General features: G+C 45.3%; 1 protein-coding gene across 4 annotated transcripts in view; it reads right to left on the bottom strand.

The window, feature by feature from the left end:
- The window catches only part of LOC111846867 (ephrin type-A receptor 6-like), a 153,470-nt gene that overhangs the window by 25,541 nt on the left and 110,674 nt on the right, over positions 1-17,255 (bottom strand). The window lies entirely within an intron of this gene.

Genomic DNA, 17,255 nt, shown 5'->3' with positions numbered 1-17,255 from the left:
AAGAACATCAGCAAGATGCTGCTGATGAATTACCGTGGGATAGCTGCTAGGGTGTCTGAGTTTTGAACGATTAAATTGTTAAATGATTAATGTTTCAATCAACCAAATCCCATTTCAGGAATTAAACAGGTACGGGTTATTGGTTACAGACAACATGACGCACACACATATTTTGCATTCATGCTTAAAATGTATGGAATGGTTTATAATGGAGAATGACACTGATGCTTTTCATTTTCAAGTTTTTCATTTCTTAGTACCAAAATTCAATATCAGGCCAGCCTCCATGTTATTATTCATAGCAGAGAAAGAACAAATATTTAACAGAGAAGATTAAATTTGTATTACCAGTACTGATTGAATTTTTTCTTCTAAATATTCACCCGGAGCCCACTAAAGCAGCCAAGGAGCAATAACAACTTCTGTCCTGCTAATTAATGTCTCATTAGGTTTATAATTGCAAACAGAACAGGCCGGTGTTATCGATTCCAGGGTGTCGATGCTCCGGGGGAGATTGCTGCCGCGACGCCGCACACCTTAAAACTTCACACCCCTGTCCGTTCCCTGCCTTCCCCCCCAGCGTGCAGGTTATTCTGGCATCTCAAGGTCCTGCCCCCCACGCCGGCGTCTGGCGAGTCCACCGGCTCAGGTTCTCGGCTCATGCTGGGAGAGAGAACCGGCTGGCGAGTTGCTGATAAGCTGGTGTGGAAATGCGGAAGGAGGCTGACCGCGAGCATGTGGCACCGGCTACAGACAATACCGGCGATGAATTCCCCCTGTGCTACGGGCGACCTGCAGGCTGGCTGGCCGGGGAAGCTGGAGCCTTCAAAGGCCGCGGAGGGGGGAACACCCAGTGACTGGAGAGGTAAACAAGCAAAGCGGGACCTGGTCTGATGGAGCGTGTGCGCTGAATGGGCAGAGCCAAGCTGCTCTCACAGACAGCAGGATGTGGCTGTTACTGCCAAGGGACACCAGGCATCCATCCCCTGAGGGCTCATGCTGTAGTACCAAACAGTCTGTTCATTGAAGGTAAACTTCTAAATGTTATATAATATTATGTAATTATTACTTCTAATTCTGTGGTACTTTGTTAGTAAGGCAGATAAGTCCTTAAATGTTAAAGCCTTACTGTTTTTTTCTCTTCACAAAAATCTCTTTGCCACGTTAAGTCTGAAAACAAACCACTGGAGTATTTGCCCAGAGTATTTTGGGACCATAACACCAGTAGGTAGGAGTATCCATATTTGTTGTTTGACCATGGACCCTGGACCCTGCTTCTTATATCTAGGTTCTTCTTGAGAAACTTTGCAACAATTCTGGACAGTAACTTTCCCTCTCTTCGCCCACCGCTCGACAAGGGTGTACGACATCCGATTAGATAAAAAGAAGCTGGCCGTTACTAGGCAGACGTTGTGGACCTGGCAATCAACCATTCTGAAATTCATAAGCACTAGCTAAAGTGAAGTAACGTAAACTCGTTAAGCGTGCTTGACCTGCATGCAATTTTCAATTAGCTTTTGTCCCCTTAAGGTTTCCATTAACTCCTTAAAAAAAATCAGTTCAGTCAGGTAAGTGCTAAATGAAGTGCAAACCCATACGATACAATGTAAGCAGCACGAAAAGCTGCTCTGAGGATCATTCATGTGTTAAAACACCACTTCAGCCTTTGCCTTTAAACTTCAGTGTTTGTCCACCAACGCTGTTACATTTATGCTGCATTAGAAGAGCAATATACCATAAAAGATAAAAAAGACAGAAATTCAGGCAAAGTGTTGTAGGTTCAGCTCCCCTGAGAGATATGGGAGGACACCCCCTCATTATCAAGAGCAGCTACAGTGCTGTGATTTTCCGCATTTCATACCAATCACTCTTTATTATGGTGCTGGGAATTCATGCCCAAAATGAGCCAAAGCTGGTAACTTTGCGCTTGAAGCAAGATCAGCCCTGAGCAGCAGTCAGTAAGGAAATAGATGCAGCCTTTAGCTACCTAAAAAGCCGCTGGCACAAAATAAAAGCCAGACATGAAAAACAAAGCCGCCATCTTTCTCTAAATGTTTCATTTTGAGCCTATTAAGCATTTTCAAATAATGGGCAATCCAGCTATACCAAAAATTTAAAACTAAGCCCAACATGCTCATGGGAGTTTTATACAAAATTGTTCTGGGCACAGAGTGAAAAATGACTGGTTCAGAGACCCGACAGAACGTCAATGCACACTGAACCCCAATTTCACTATCTACGGTGATACTAGCATGGCCACTAACATGACGTGTGGGGTTTCCTTATCATACCTGCTCATTAACCCCTCTTTGATTAAACTACTCGGACTGATTTAAGATGTTTTTTTTTTTTCTTCTGTTTTCGAACATAGTCTGATATGATCCTGATCAATCCAGATCTAAGCTTCTTCCTTCATATTCAGGGGATCATGTAAGCTACAATCCTAAGACACCACAAAGCACCACAGCACCAAATGGCATTGGACAGTGTAGCGGTTAAATGCCAACCCTGTGACCCAAAGGCTGCTGGTTCGAGTGCAGCCTTACGGTAGCATACTTGTGCAAGGTGTTCAGCCTAAATGGCTCTTCTGAGGTACCCAGCTGTGTAAGAGAGCAGACTAAGCTGCTTTGGATGAAAACATCAGCTCAGCAGCTAAACGTTGTTGTAGTAGTTTGTTCAATGGGCCATTTATCATGTGATTTACTGCTGTGCCTATTCACTACCTGTATAAGTGCTTTTTGAAATATGGTGAAATAGCAGTAGAATCAGGCCTACATAATTCCTCCAGCCAACAAAGCTTTGAAAGGTCCTCACTCAAAATGTAAAATACTACATGAGAAGACTCTCTAATAATTGAAATACACAATGTCACACCCAGAATGTATGATATATTATGTATGATACACCAATACTATAAGGTGTGCACACTCATATGCACTCAGAGAAATTTTAAATTCTTGTATTGCAGGCAGGCAGGCAGACAGACAGGCAGACAGACAGACAGACAGGCAATAATTGAATTTTTGAAATACACAATGTCACACCCAGAATGTATGATGTATTATGTATGATACACTCATATGCACACAGAGAAATTTTTAATTCTTGTATTGCAGGCAGGCAGACAGTCAGGCAGGTAGACAGACAGACAGACAGACATACAAGGAGACAGACAGGCAGGCAGACAGACAGACAGAAAGATAGACATTATAGAGTCTTGTGATTTGGGCCCATCCCAAGATGCTCATTATTTTAAAAATACAATTACACAGCAGCTATGGGGTTCCAGATTCATATTTCGCATATATCAAATATCCAGTGTGTAAGATGCAGAGCACTGGCAGCACAGCCCAGATCCCAAGCAAGATCCTGTTCAGGCTCCAAGGGTCCTTGTGTGAAAGGGTAGGTGGAGATCTGGTAGCTTTATCTAAGAGTGTCCTTTTCTAATTTGGGTTGTGGCTTTTTTGTCCTCACAAAGCTCCCATTTATGCTCCTGTAACTTCCCAAAATCCAGAGTGTAACTTTTCAAGGGGGACTTTAATATCCCCATGCAGAAATGTGAAACAGCTACACTCAAAAACCAATCTCACCAGGACTGAAGGGAACAGTCGGTGTTTCAGCTGACATTGAGGAGAGATGGCGATTGTGTTTCTTTTAATATAGAGTGATTAATATTACCTGAAAGCTCAAGCTGATAGACTGAATTTCCCTTGAAGGCGACATACACTAAGGATTGTGGGCTATGGTGGCTGGCTATGGATTAGCACCTCTGCCAGCACTGAGGCCTGCCAACTCCAATGTGCTGACCAGTTATTTGCAGTCACATATCCCTTTTCAAAACGGACCAAATTTTCAACTGATCACACATTATAATGCTTTGCCTCAATCTTGAAGGTCTCCTTAATGCATGCACATAAATTTTTGGTAAGAAAAACAAGAGAAATCTGCCCTATTTTAAAAGAAGAAAGTCAAATGAGTTTGGGTACTAAAACTCTACTCCCTTCCACCACAGACCTCAAGTGGAGCCCTTCTCTGTTCACAGTGAAACAGCAGCTGCTCTGATCACAGCTCGTATCCAATCCATCACGCACACCCGCTGAGCGCCGCTTCCTGGCCAGGTGTACTTAATGGGTAATTAAAACCATCAGTCATGGAACGGGGGCCAGAAGGATTCCCCGTCCATGAGAGCACGCGACAGTTTGGACTCCAGCCCTCTCAGAACCTGACAACTGATCCAGGAAGGTAGAAACTGGGGGTGACATGGGCTAGGGCAGGCTGGTGAGGCTGAAGGCGGCACACCCTAAATGAGGCCCTGTAAGGGGCCACTCCATCTTGTTTTCCTTAAATGGTCATTTGGAAATGCGATGAGACGTTCTGGCCGGGTGGCAGAGTGTGACCCCTGCCGCTCCATAAGAATCGATACTCATTTGCCCTCATCCTCAGGAGTAATTAAAGGAAAGAATGGGATTCTCGTGCCAGTGCCGATTTCTGTGCAGGAGCAAATCATCCTGCATTTTGTGATCTTAAGAGCTTCATTAGGGGCAGATCACAGTGGGACAGTCCTGCCCCATGATGGAGAAGCAGCATCCGACTGCCTCTGGATCACTCCAAAAAACAGAGGCTGGCATAAGTCCTCTTTGTTGAGCAATAAAGCGCAATTTGATTCTACTGCTTTTTTCTGAAGGAGCAGCGTAAATCATTTTCATTGCTAAGGGAACAGCATGTTCCTTTTAATAACTGAAATATTTGTCTTTTGCAAAAAGAAAAAAGAAAAAAATGAAAAAAGCACGGGGCTTCACACTCCCGCACATCTTAATTACAGCATTTCGAGGATCCATTACGCCAACCTGGGGTTCTGATGCGCCTCTTCCAGAACTATCATTTTCCTCGATTCGGCATTTCAGACACATATAAATGCAATATGGGGGAGAGATATGCCCCCCACCCCCCACATCCGCTATCTTTTACAAGTGGAATTATTGCATTAAGGTAATTTACACAACTTCCCACAGGCACATTGGTTGGTGAGCACTCTCAGGGTCAGCATGCTCTACTTCAGTGTGCTCACCCTCACCCTGCTTAGCTTCAGTGTACTCCAAGTCCCCGTGCTCAGCTTCAGCGTGCTCATTCACTCCGCTCACCTTCAGTGTGCTCGGAGTCACTCTCTTCAGCTTCAGTGTGTTTGGGGTCACTGTGCTCAGCTTCATGGAGCTCAGAGTCACCGTGCATAGCTTCAACGTGCTCAAACTTATCGTGCTCAATTTCAGTGTTCTCAGAGTCACCGTTCTCAGCTTCAGTGTGCTCAACCTCACCATGATCAGCTTCCTTATGCACAGTGTTAGTGTGTTAAGGGTCAAATCACTTTGTGTTTATACAATTTTAACTTACCATGTAGCAGTAATTAATGAGCTGGAAATGTTAATAGGCAATAATTGACTAAAACTACATTACAAGTGCTGTTATAGGGGCTTCCAATTAGAACTTAAATTCTCAAGGATATCAAGAAGAAGCTGTACAGCAGGGTGTTTTTAAATTAAGATAATGCTAAGGTCGCATTTTTCCCTGCAACTCAAGAAAACGGCACAATGAATGAACTTCAGTGATTAGTCCTTGGGGCACTAATATGTGCGGCTGGAAAAGTCAATGAGCAAGTGATGGGGGGTCTGATGAAACAGTATCCCCTTCCCTCAAAGAACTTTTCGAAAAAGAAAAAGCATCCATCACTACCTCTTAGGCAATTCATCAACTCCATTTCCATTAATGAGTCAATCCTTAAAATAGAACAGTCATTAGATGAAAGGAAATTGTCTATGGCAAAGGAAGGATTGCTGATAAAAACTCTACATTAATCTATGTCAAGGGGCAAAAGTGGATGAAAGTTCCTGCTAAAGCTATGCTAAACACATGGCAAAGAAGCTTCATGAAGATGGATCTTTACCAAACTCCACACTTCAGCATATTCCAGCATACTCCACCACACTCCAGAATACTCCACCAAACTCCTCTCCTAACCCTTTAATCCAGGGCATAAATATCAGGAAACCATACCATGAGTGGTATTTGAGGGAAAAATGAAAACAGAGTCCAGTTCAGCTTGTGTGATATAACAGTGTATTTAATCACTGGGCTCGGGCACTTTGAGCGGATTCTCTTTAAAAAAAAAAAACAAGCCAAAAAAACAGCGTTGAATCACAGTCCTCAGGATCTGATGAACATCACTGCAGCGCACACTGTATTTAAGGTAAAGGACCACGAGATGTGGTTTAGCTTTTAAAAACACTGGCTTCCTGAGTAACTGCGAAGTTACGGCAAAATGAAACCTCAAAGCAGTGCACTCTGGGAAAGTTACGGAAACTGACTGTTCCCTCTGGTCCCCCTCTGTAAGTGTGACGGAGGTAACTGCCCCCTCCCCCCTTCTGGCCCTCTGCATCACCTGCTCCTTTCCATGCTGTGAGACTGCTTCTATCTTTAATAAATGACACAAAGCTGGCTCTTTATTCACTGTGCACATCTGCATGCCCGTGATTCATCCTCTGCCTTGGAGTAGCTTTGTCTCATCAAGCCTGCAGCAGAACTGCGCACGCCTAATAGCCCCACGGTCTCACTGGTGCCCCCCGCCACCTCGCTATGGGAGTGTAAACAATGCCGCATGGAGCTCCAGATGTGCGGCCAAGTCATTGGCCGTGGCTGTCGCACTGGGCTCTGACTGAGACCGCCGGTGCATACCAGTCGCCACGGTGACACAAGGCCACGTCCTGACGCGCTCCCAGGCTGCAGTCCAGATGGGCCGAGACAGACGCCACTGGGTCCAGGGCCCATCAGGAACAACCACCATCAGGGTCGGAGCAAGGAGAGCTCCTGTGGGCCCACGGACACTCGGGTTCTCCCGCAGACAGATTGGCCGCCCCCCCACCCATAGATGCTGCTTCTGCTCCACAATTGGTGGCAGACGCTGGTCCCGCAAACTACATTGTCAGCACCACGAGGACAGGAGAGACACATGCCCTGGCCTAGCTGGTTGGGGTGCCTGCCTCTTCAAACCACTCAGTGCTGCCCCCCTGAGGCCAAAGGCTGCACTGGCCAGGTGATTTGGTGATACAGTATGTGCCTCCATTCATATTCATGAGGTATGAGGTCTATTAATGTCTTCTGGTTTTAACGTGTAAGGAAATTTAAGTGAATAGAGGAAATCACAAATAATGTCACTTATCCTGCTCTCCTTATCTCATTCGACATCTAAATCTTATGAGCTGGACTTATGTTTATTCAGTGAGAAAAGGTCTTATCAGTAGGAAACACATTACTCACGGCTTAAGGACGCGGCTCCCTTTAATACCTAGATCTAATGTCAGCCTTTATCTGTCTATGCTCTGAATATATGGCCTATTTTATATATAGATACATTTCACATTAGGATAGTGATCTTTACATAAGGTCCAACAACTCAGACAGCCAGGGATCACCTCAGTGTTGCCGCCATAGTAAGATAATGCAGTGTTATAATTACCATTTTATTTCTGTTCCTAAAATGTCAGGATTAACTATTTACTAATGGATTCCATCTTTGCAAAAATATGGTTTCAAATATTGTTCAAGCAAAGGTAACGCAAAACGCCTGGTTTTGGAAAAGTTGCTATAACCATCAGGCCTGCCGGTGTGGGCAATCTGTTGAACATCAAAACACTGATGTCAGTCTTTCACATTACAGCATCATATACACAGACGCTCCTTTACTTACAAACTTTCAATTTATGAACTTTCAGATATGTGAATGAAGAGGACTGTAAATCCAAATTGTGTTCCTTGGGCTCCCGTTTCCCGTCCGCAACATCAATTTTTTCTTTCTGCGCGCCAATTCCGCCTAGTACGACCTCAGGCCACTACTCCCGCCGCGCAGCAGAAGTAGCGTGCGAACTCCCAGCATCCTAGTTCTTTGTACTTGCGTATACCCTTAAAATGATGGTGAATAACGACTTACGAACATTTCAGGTTACGAACGGCCATTTGGAACACAACTCATTCATAATAGAGGAGCGTCTGTACAGAATTTGCTCACTTAGCATTTGCCAAGTGAAAAGAAGGGTTAAAAAAACAGGGGGAGAACGGCAGTCATTTTGCAAGCCTGCTCTCATGGCGGCATTAAGGCAGATCCCCGGGGGGTCCCTGATGTCGCAGCCTTCAGCCAGTATCCAGCTGAGTAACCGTGATGCTCAGAGGATGGCATTCCACTATCAGAAACATAACCACCTAACTTCTGCAGTTTTCAAAGCCAGCACTCTTAATTGGATCTTTTTATCACCTGATAACCTGAATAATTCAACACAGAGCCACAGTGGACCTCCTTCAAACAAATGCAGGAATACCCTTACAGAAATACGTGACCTTTGGAGTTAAGTCCTGAGATCTGCAAGCAGATAATGACTGTTAAACAAGTGCAAGAAGTGTTGTAGATACAAGGGGCAGGAGATCTCACGTATACCCTCAAAAAACACACAGGCTTTAAGGTTGCTCACCCAGTGTGGTACACAAGCACTGTGGCACTTTATGAAAGAAGGAAACCTCACGGCACCAAACAAGGCTCTGTCCGGTTTCACTCCTCGCGTTTTCACTATGCACATCATGCCTTTGACAGCTCCTTAACTTACACAGCAGAAGCTTTCCAAATGACACCCTAAGCATCTATTAATTACCGCTGACTGTCTGTCATTTCAAGCAGACTGTATCGGCTGGTGGGGTAAGCCTGACGGGTGTGTGCTGTGAGGCCGCTCATTCAATCCCAGCAATCCACGGCGAAGTCCCTGACAGTGGAAACCTCGCTTTAGCCCAGAAAAGAAAAGCCTGCTCATCACACTCTGTGTCACGCTGCTGCCTTGTCGACTTCACTTTATCGGCATGGCATATTTACAGCCTTTCTGCTTGTTCGCGCCATTCTTTAACGGTAACTGATGTCTGCTACGAGCCATGGAAATTATCCTAGACAACGCTGTCTGTGTAGCGGCAGAGTTTAAAGATGTTATGATGTCGTGTCAGCCTGGACACCCCCTCACTGTCCTGCCCCTTCCCCCACATGATGAGCCGCCCACTTGGCCGGTATGAATACAACAGCTCCAGTTACTGGGCTTAGAATCTTTTTCGACAAACAGTAATCAATTACACTCAGAAAAGATTGCAAATGGGCCTGTGTGTAGGGGAGGGACACACTTATTAAGAATTCTCACCCAATACCTCTCAGATAATTAAAATTATAATGCCTGAATAAGCAATGTCCATATGGTGAGTAAGGAGCTGCAAATTGATTATTAATCTTCCTAAATATTTTCAGGTTATGCCAAGTCGAATAATGCTTGGCTAAATAATAAGCAAACGATCATTCTTTGGCAAAACACAGCAAATACATTGGTGGCACTGCAATCAGTCATGTGGACAAGCAAGCGGCTACATAAGGCTAAATGACAGAAACATGGTCAAGTTAAAAACAGTGGCCTGAATAATCTTGGGAATTAACAAGGCAGCAATCTGATTTCGGACAGCTTTTAGCTAAGAACAGAACAATATGTCTAACTCAAAAAAATGTTCCACAGTCAAAATGATCAGGAACATGTACATCTGTAGAACAGAAGGTAATCTTGTAATCTACTGGAAAAAAGTCAATTTTGAACTTGTTAGCGGAATGAATCCCACAATTCATCTACAAAGGAGATGCATAACCCTGCATACAGCACTCACAGATATCCAACAATCTGCTGTCAGTATATCTACTAGATATGTGCATCCATCAATCCTGCAACCATTTATTCAGCACAGGGTCACAGGGCGCCTGGAGCCGGAAAGACAGGGCACAAGGCAGGGGACTCCGTGGAAGGGATGGCAGTCCATCACATGGAACACACACACACACACACACACACACACACACACACACACACACACACACACAGGTCCATGTATTTCGATGGGGAAGACTCTGTTCCCAACATGAGGAACTTAACCCAAAACCAGCCATAACCTTAACCGTAAGTAACCAAACAAAATGCAAGCCTTTTGGCATTTTTAGTTTCGATTGCATTCATGGATCTTTGTGGGAACCTGAAAAATGGTCCCCACAACATGAAAATAACAGGTTTTTAATCACATATAATAGTAATATAAATCTTATACACACACACACACAATTAGAGACACCAATTCGCAGCTTATCAAGGCGGCATGTTACTTGAGATGCGAATGCAGGGATTCTAAATCATCCACATATACATTAATTACGGTCACATTCAATTACCTAAGGAAATACAGTCGTACTTTATGACTTTAAAATTGTGGAACATACGCCTAACTAATTAGGGGCATCACCCCGATGCCCCGAGTTTTACTGCTTCTCTAGCCGCTGAGGGTCTTCAAAGCCAAAGGTCTGAATTAATGTGCAAAGGCGTTAAGATGCTAAAAGCTAATTCTGCACTGTGTGCAGGATAACAATGGTTAAACAGCGTAATTAAATGGAACAGAAAGACAGACCAAATGAAGAAGTGATAAAAATAGAACATGTACTACCCATATAAAAAAAAGCATAGTCTATAGAGGCTATCAAGCATTTTTCTTATTTCAATTATATATGTCAATACATAATATTCTTTATATGTTCACCACAAGAAAGTGTTTTTTCTTTTATGATTATGGCCACATTCATACAAAAATACACACCTGACATGTAAGGCACTCAAGGAAAAAGCAAAAAGAAAAAATATAAAACTTTTACGTGAACTTTACCAAATGAGTTAAAATATCACTCTAGGACATGTTAGGACATGTCTATTGCTTGCTGTTTTTTAATAAAATTTTATATTGCTTTTATATTATTGTAATGAAAGACATGTATGATCTCTCCACACTCGGCTGGTTTAATTAGACATAGGAAAATTTAGTGAGATTAACTCAAATTGAATAGATCAGCTGAAAAGGGATGTTTCTTTTTCAAAAAACTCATTCTAGCTGTTTGGAACAACTGTCCATGATTCAACTGAGTATATTCAAAGAATTATGTATAAAAATGAATACTGACAAAACATTCACTTATTATGCATTGAACATGTATATAGAATTAAAATTTCTGGCAGCACATTAAATTCACATGTATTTTACATGAATAAAGGACATATATGTCTAATGATACAATAACTTGATACGCCTTGTTTATTAATTATTATGAGTGTCGTAAAAAGACCTTGTGTGATTTAGGTAAAAGAAATTAAAGTCACATGTTATTTTAAAAAATCTTTTCCGTATGAGTATAGCTTAGCTTTTTCATGTAAGAAATCTCACTTCTGACAATCTAATTCTGACTTTTAAAACATGCTTATATTGCAGGTACACAGACTGTCGCTTGCGTACACAAAGGCACATAAATATACTTATCAGATGGTCATATTTAGCTAATTTCATTAAATGTTGTCATTGTATTTGAGCTCCATTACGTCTTTCATTGCAGTTATTTCAAGCGTATGTCTTTCAAAGTAGTAATCAGGTATATTACACTATTTAATTAGACTGCAGCCATAAAAAGGATATGGTCCAGCAATATGTGTATATAATCGATAGATATAGCAGGTCGCTGAGGCTTGTGTTCCGCTGCTCTATTAGACCAGGGTGGGGGGATGTGGGTGGTTTTGTTGAGATCAATCCAACCCCCCAAATGCCCGTGTTGACTTCCACACACGGTGGATTCTACTGGACCACTGTGAGTCTGCAGAAGTCCTAAGCTCTCACTGCCCCCAGTCAAGAGAGGGGGTCCCTCCCTCACCACCAGGCCAGTTGACTCTTGCCCCCCACCAACCTTAAACCCTGGACATTCGTGCATATCCTGCCCCACCTTTACTTCCTGGGCTGCAGCTCAGAAACAGGTCTCAGAAAACCTTAAGGTGCAGGTTCACACATCACAAGCAGCGTTATTTAAGTGTATCGCGATCTTTAAAACAAATCCCACCAACTGATCTATGCATAAGGCCAACTCATTAGCAGTTGTGCTTAGCAGCAAATCCAGGCTGCATGTTGCCCTGGTTGAAATACAGAGAGACAACTTATTTTGATGCCTAGTGAAGACGAGCTGCCCTGTATGACTAGAGACCAGGGTCCACAAAATGTGGAATAGAAGCTCTGGGTTTGATTTAATGCCACTGACCCGAAAATAAGGCACCAAAAGAAACTGCATAAAGTGCAGAGACAGTAGCGGCCTTTAGAGAGGAAGCTTTCACTTCACACAAGCTGTAGGCTATTAAAAGGACGTCTTCTTATTGGATGAGGCCCCAGTACTCCCCATCTGATTGGCTGAGGCACCCCAAGTTTTTCCTGGGAGAGAGGCCATCCCTTCCAGAATTTCCTCAGAAATGTCAGCATTAGTGATGTGCTTCACTCCCTAAACACTCAGATACTCTCCCTGCAGCTTCAGACCAGATGCATTTACGCGTGGCACCTTAGCAATTCTAACATGGCCGACACGACACATTTCCACCCGTATGGTTACATTTCGTAATCCCCAGCTGTACACATTCTAAATCTCAGAGCACCCGGAACGAAGATATAAAAATATTCAGCTGTGTGAAGCGGCTACCAAGGAAATTAAAAGACTAGATTAAAAAAGAACATTATACCATGAAAAACCACCAACACTATTCACCGTGTCTCACATGAAAACATCTTCCGTGCACACATACCTTATAATTTAATCATTTAATAGCTGGCATTTCAAGGTAAAGTTTATTTGATTTCACAGCTGCTCTGTCCAATTTAGTCAGACCGACACACACAGGCACACGCACACACACACACACACACACACACACAGACAGACACACAGAGACACACAAAGATGACTACACTCACAGAAAGCACAGACAGTATTGCCCCGGTCATACACTCTGTGCAGCCACACTGCACTAATCTCCAGCAGCTTTCCTTCTCCTGTTGTCCCCTTGCCCGTCTCCCTGGACAGAAGAGCACAGCAACAAAGCCACTGCCACTTAACCAGCACAGCCCTGTCCGAGGGCATCGCCAGTCTGAGGGCATCGCCATTCTCCCAGGCTTAAGTCAGACCCAATCAAAGGATGGCAGGTAGAAGGTGGCTGTAGAAACAGATGGAGCTTCTGGCATCGGCCCGTTCAGGTTCTATTCTCTGCGCTCGTTTCCTACATGTGAATGTTCACAGAACCCCTGAGCTCCATGCCCTGCTGTGCTCTGGTGCTGGTTCTGCAGGCCTGTCTGGCCCGTCAGAACTCCCTTTTCTGCTGAAGGACTGAAACATGGAGAAAACGACGAAGAAAATAAAGCCAAGTAGTAAAACTGCTGCTGTCAAGCAGGAAGCCTGAGAGGGTGGCTACCACGGCTGTCCTGTCTGACCCCCCTCCCAACCCCCCCGGCACGCTCTCTCTCGGGTCGTCTGTCTCTCTGTCCCACACTTTCTCTCAGTCCCCCCTCTCCCTGAGGCTGGCCAGAAGTGTTTTTATCTGTCAGTGGCACCCTGGTTAAGTGCCTGCCAGCAGAGATGCCTCACCCCCCACCCTCCCCGCCCCCCCCACCCTCCCCGCCCCCCCCACCCTCCCCGCCCCCCCCACCACTACCGGACAAGACAGACAGCCTGGGTGGCCTTAAAGCTGACACACACCTCAGAGCATGAGACATAGGTGAGCACATGGTGATGATGACGATGATGATTATTATCATAGGGCCACAGGCTGAGGATGCTGTTTCATTAAACCGGGTTAATTAAAGAATTACACACTATGAAACTCTAATGCAATAACCAGCCAGCAGTGGGAAAGAAGCTACAGATGCATCTCTGTGAAAGGCAGGGGCCTGATGCCATTAACAATAAAAGTCACAAAACAGATTAAAGGAAGTCAATTAGCTGGTGACATCACAGACGTGAAGCCGTAAAGAATGAAAGACAAAAAGAGAGTTTAATAGAACCCAAGGAAGAGAAGGGTAGCTTTTAGAAAGGCTTCACATGGTATTAGTGGGAGACGGAGAAAGGACAATGGTGATGATGGTGATGCTGGCCGTCTAGCAGGCGAAGAGCAGACAGGGGAACAGCACACCACAAGCAAGCTAAATGTGCCTCAGCAGGCATAGGTCAGGTGTAACAGATCCCAAAGTGAGACGCAGGGCCTCCTCCACCACGTCTGGGTTTGGCGCCACCTGTCTGTGAATGTGTGTCCATCTTCCTGGAGCGTGTGTCCACATGCTTGGTAGTACAAGATCTATTTAAAACCACAGTCTCCATGCAGAGCAGGCAGGTCTCAGCGGGGCTGCTGTAATAATGCTTTAATGGCTGTGCCATCAATAACGTGCATTCTGGAAACGCCACTGCACGACAGCACAGCAAATAAACGAGCAGCTGCTGGGGAGCCGGGCGAATAGGGAGACTCGCAGTTTTTCTTCATCAGATTAGCTGCTAGAAACTGACATCTAAGAACAAGGGGCTCCTAGAGCTTCACACTGCAGCCTGCAGCATGCGGGATAAATGCTACTGTTCCCAGGTGGCGGGCCTTCCCAGTGAGGAAAGAGGGATGGGCACTGCACCTTGGGCCCTTGCCAGCATGATCCGGCATGAAGCCACAGATGTCAGAGCTCCCAGGATGTGTGCATCATGCATGGCCCTCAGACACGCTCACGGCCCTCGACACGCATGCATAGCCCCCGAGATGCAATCACAGCCCCCGAGACGCATTCACGGTCCCTAAGACACACTCACAGCCCCTGAGATGCACCCATGGCCCCAGGGCGAAGAATCACTCATCTCCCAGTCACTCATCTCCGAGTCGGCGCATTTACTGCTTGTGTGTTGAAGTGAGTTCGCTGACCTGCCTACAGTGTGGAACTCTGTGTACATGCAGAAGGTTACATGCCTATTGCCCTGTGCATCCTGGGATAAGCACAGACACACAGTGACCTGGTAATGGATCAGCGCAATGGCCGATTAAAAACTGGCCCTGGACATTGGGGTCCTCCACAGTAAATACTGCCAAGTGTGCGGGGGCGAGGGCCACAATGAATTTTGCCAGGCAAGATGGCCAGTCCAGCCCTAGCAATGGAAGATGGGATCATAGATGGGCCATCATGTGGTTTTATTAAATCACTGTCCAGCACTGCGTGTCGGGAAGGACACCATAAAAAATCCAATTTAACTGACCAGAGTCATATTCTGTGGTGTAAAGAATTAGGGATCAACTAGGAGGAAGTTTCATTTTGACACTTGTAGCATGTGAACAATCCGCCGACTAACTGCTTGAACTGTGGACAAATAATCTGTCTGAACGGATTTGAAATGAATGTCTGTAATGGGGCAATAAGCATCCCCTCTCTGGATAGTGGACGACTGGAGCATCTGCAGCCATAATACAGCTTCGGCCAAAAGGGAGAGTTTAACACTGTTATGTTACGGTCAAGGGGTAGAGCCACGATCTAGGGGGAACAGCTTATTCTCACCAAAATGTCGCTCGATCACACCAGGATGTTCAGTATGCAAGTCTCTGTAAATTTGTACATTTCTGTAAACTGCGGGTTGCTCCGATTTTCCTGGTAACAATGCAGATCACGGGGCACAGGCCATCCCATCCGAATAACGCTTAGACTGCTCTGGGTTTAACGTGACAGTGAGAAAGACCACTCTGAGTCAAACGCCACCTACAGGAATGGATGCGTATGGCAGCCTTGCCACAGGAACGCAGGAAGAGCTTGTCTGATAGTTCTATTTGTCATGGGTGTTTCCCTGCAGACTTTGCTGATACCCACATGGCTTTGCAATTAAAATAAATTAACTTCTCACTGGAAGGGATAGCTGATGCAGAGGCCGGGGACCTTTGCGGGGCCCTCGCTGTGTCTGATGGGCCCCATGCACTCCCTCCCTCCCCTTCCGTCTCCGTTGGCTGCGAGCAGCTGGCGCCGACTCTGCGGGTGCAGCCCCATAATTACCCAAGCTGCCTGCAGGCAGAGTGCAGGTTATCTCAATCAAATTGGCTTCTTGGACAGAAATGAAGATAAAGCCCCATCTGAGGAGCGATTATTACAAAGCGCTTCCCAATTGCAGTGTAGGAAGCCGCCGCTGCATAAAGATGTCCGATCTCATCTATACACAACGTGGCAAAACACTCTGCTAGCCTTCCGACATCATATGGACATTTCAATGACATCAAGCGTCGCGCTTCACTATATCCCCTAGGGGGCGCATGATTTATAGCATGCTTGCTGGCCTTTTTAGGTTTACTTTTTAGCTCTTTATGCAGGGTGACCGTATGGAAGGTGCTTAGGGTTAGGGTAGATACAGTGCAGGATAATGAGCAACGAAAAAGTAATATCACTTTTTATCACTGGTATACTTTTTAGTGAATATATAACTAATGAGCACATATCAGATAATACAACAATATCTAGAAGAAAAGTGCATCCAGGAGGCATCCAGAATTTGAACTGAACTGTACAGGACAGCAACCAAATCATTAATCCGTCTTCTGTAGTGTTCATCCTAGACTGTGTCGCAAAGCCTATTCTGGAAAAAAGTGGACACAAGGTAGAGTAACCCAGCACAGGGTGGCAACTCATCACAGGGCATAGAGGCCTTTCACACCTACGGACAGCTGCACGCACCTTCAAACAAGTGAGGCCAGAAGCAACCACGCAATAACATGGGGAGACATGCTAAGTACACATCCTTAGAGCCAGGGCTGGGAAGCCAAAATGCAGGTCTCCAGAGGTACGTGACAACTGCACTCAGCACAGCACTACCATGCAACTCGCAAGCGAGTCAGTTTTCTTTACAGTCACTGGACGTTGCCAGTGAGGCCTGATACTGTGAGTGCAGGGACGATGCAGCCTGACACCGTCAGAGCGATTCAGCGTGAGACCGGGCCGGACTGAAGCACCGAAGGCTCCCTCCTGCCTGGGGGGGCAGAGTTAGGTGCCGCTTAGACCGCCATCTCGTAGCAGACAGATCGACACGTGTGTTGGCCTGTCGCCTCCCACAATGCATCAGTCAAGTGGACAGTGGCAGGCTGGAAACGGCGACGGTGTTATTAGTCTGGGGTACATATCATGTGCTGCTTGGCAGACATTTCATAATGCCTCAACTTTGTTGGGTTTTGCACTTAAACACACAGTGCGTGTCAACGCTCTGCACGCTCAGAGCAGTCAGGCTAAAATAAGGGTCACATCCTCCAGTGCCCTCCAGTTCTGGGTTCAGTCACTCCTGACTGCGGGACCTATTGGCTGGA

This window comes from Paramormyrops kingsleyae, chromosome 1, assembly GCF_048594095.1.
Source record: "Paramormyrops kingsleyae isolate MSU_618 chromosome 1, PKINGS_0.4, whole genome shotgun sequence".
Classification (NCBI taxonomy): Eukaryota; Metazoa; Chordata; class Actinopteri; order Osteoglossiformes; family Mormyridae; genus Paramormyrops; species Paramormyrops kingsleyae.
Note: the sequence above shows the minus strand (reverse complement) of the source record. Positions and strands in the feature narration are given on the sequence as shown.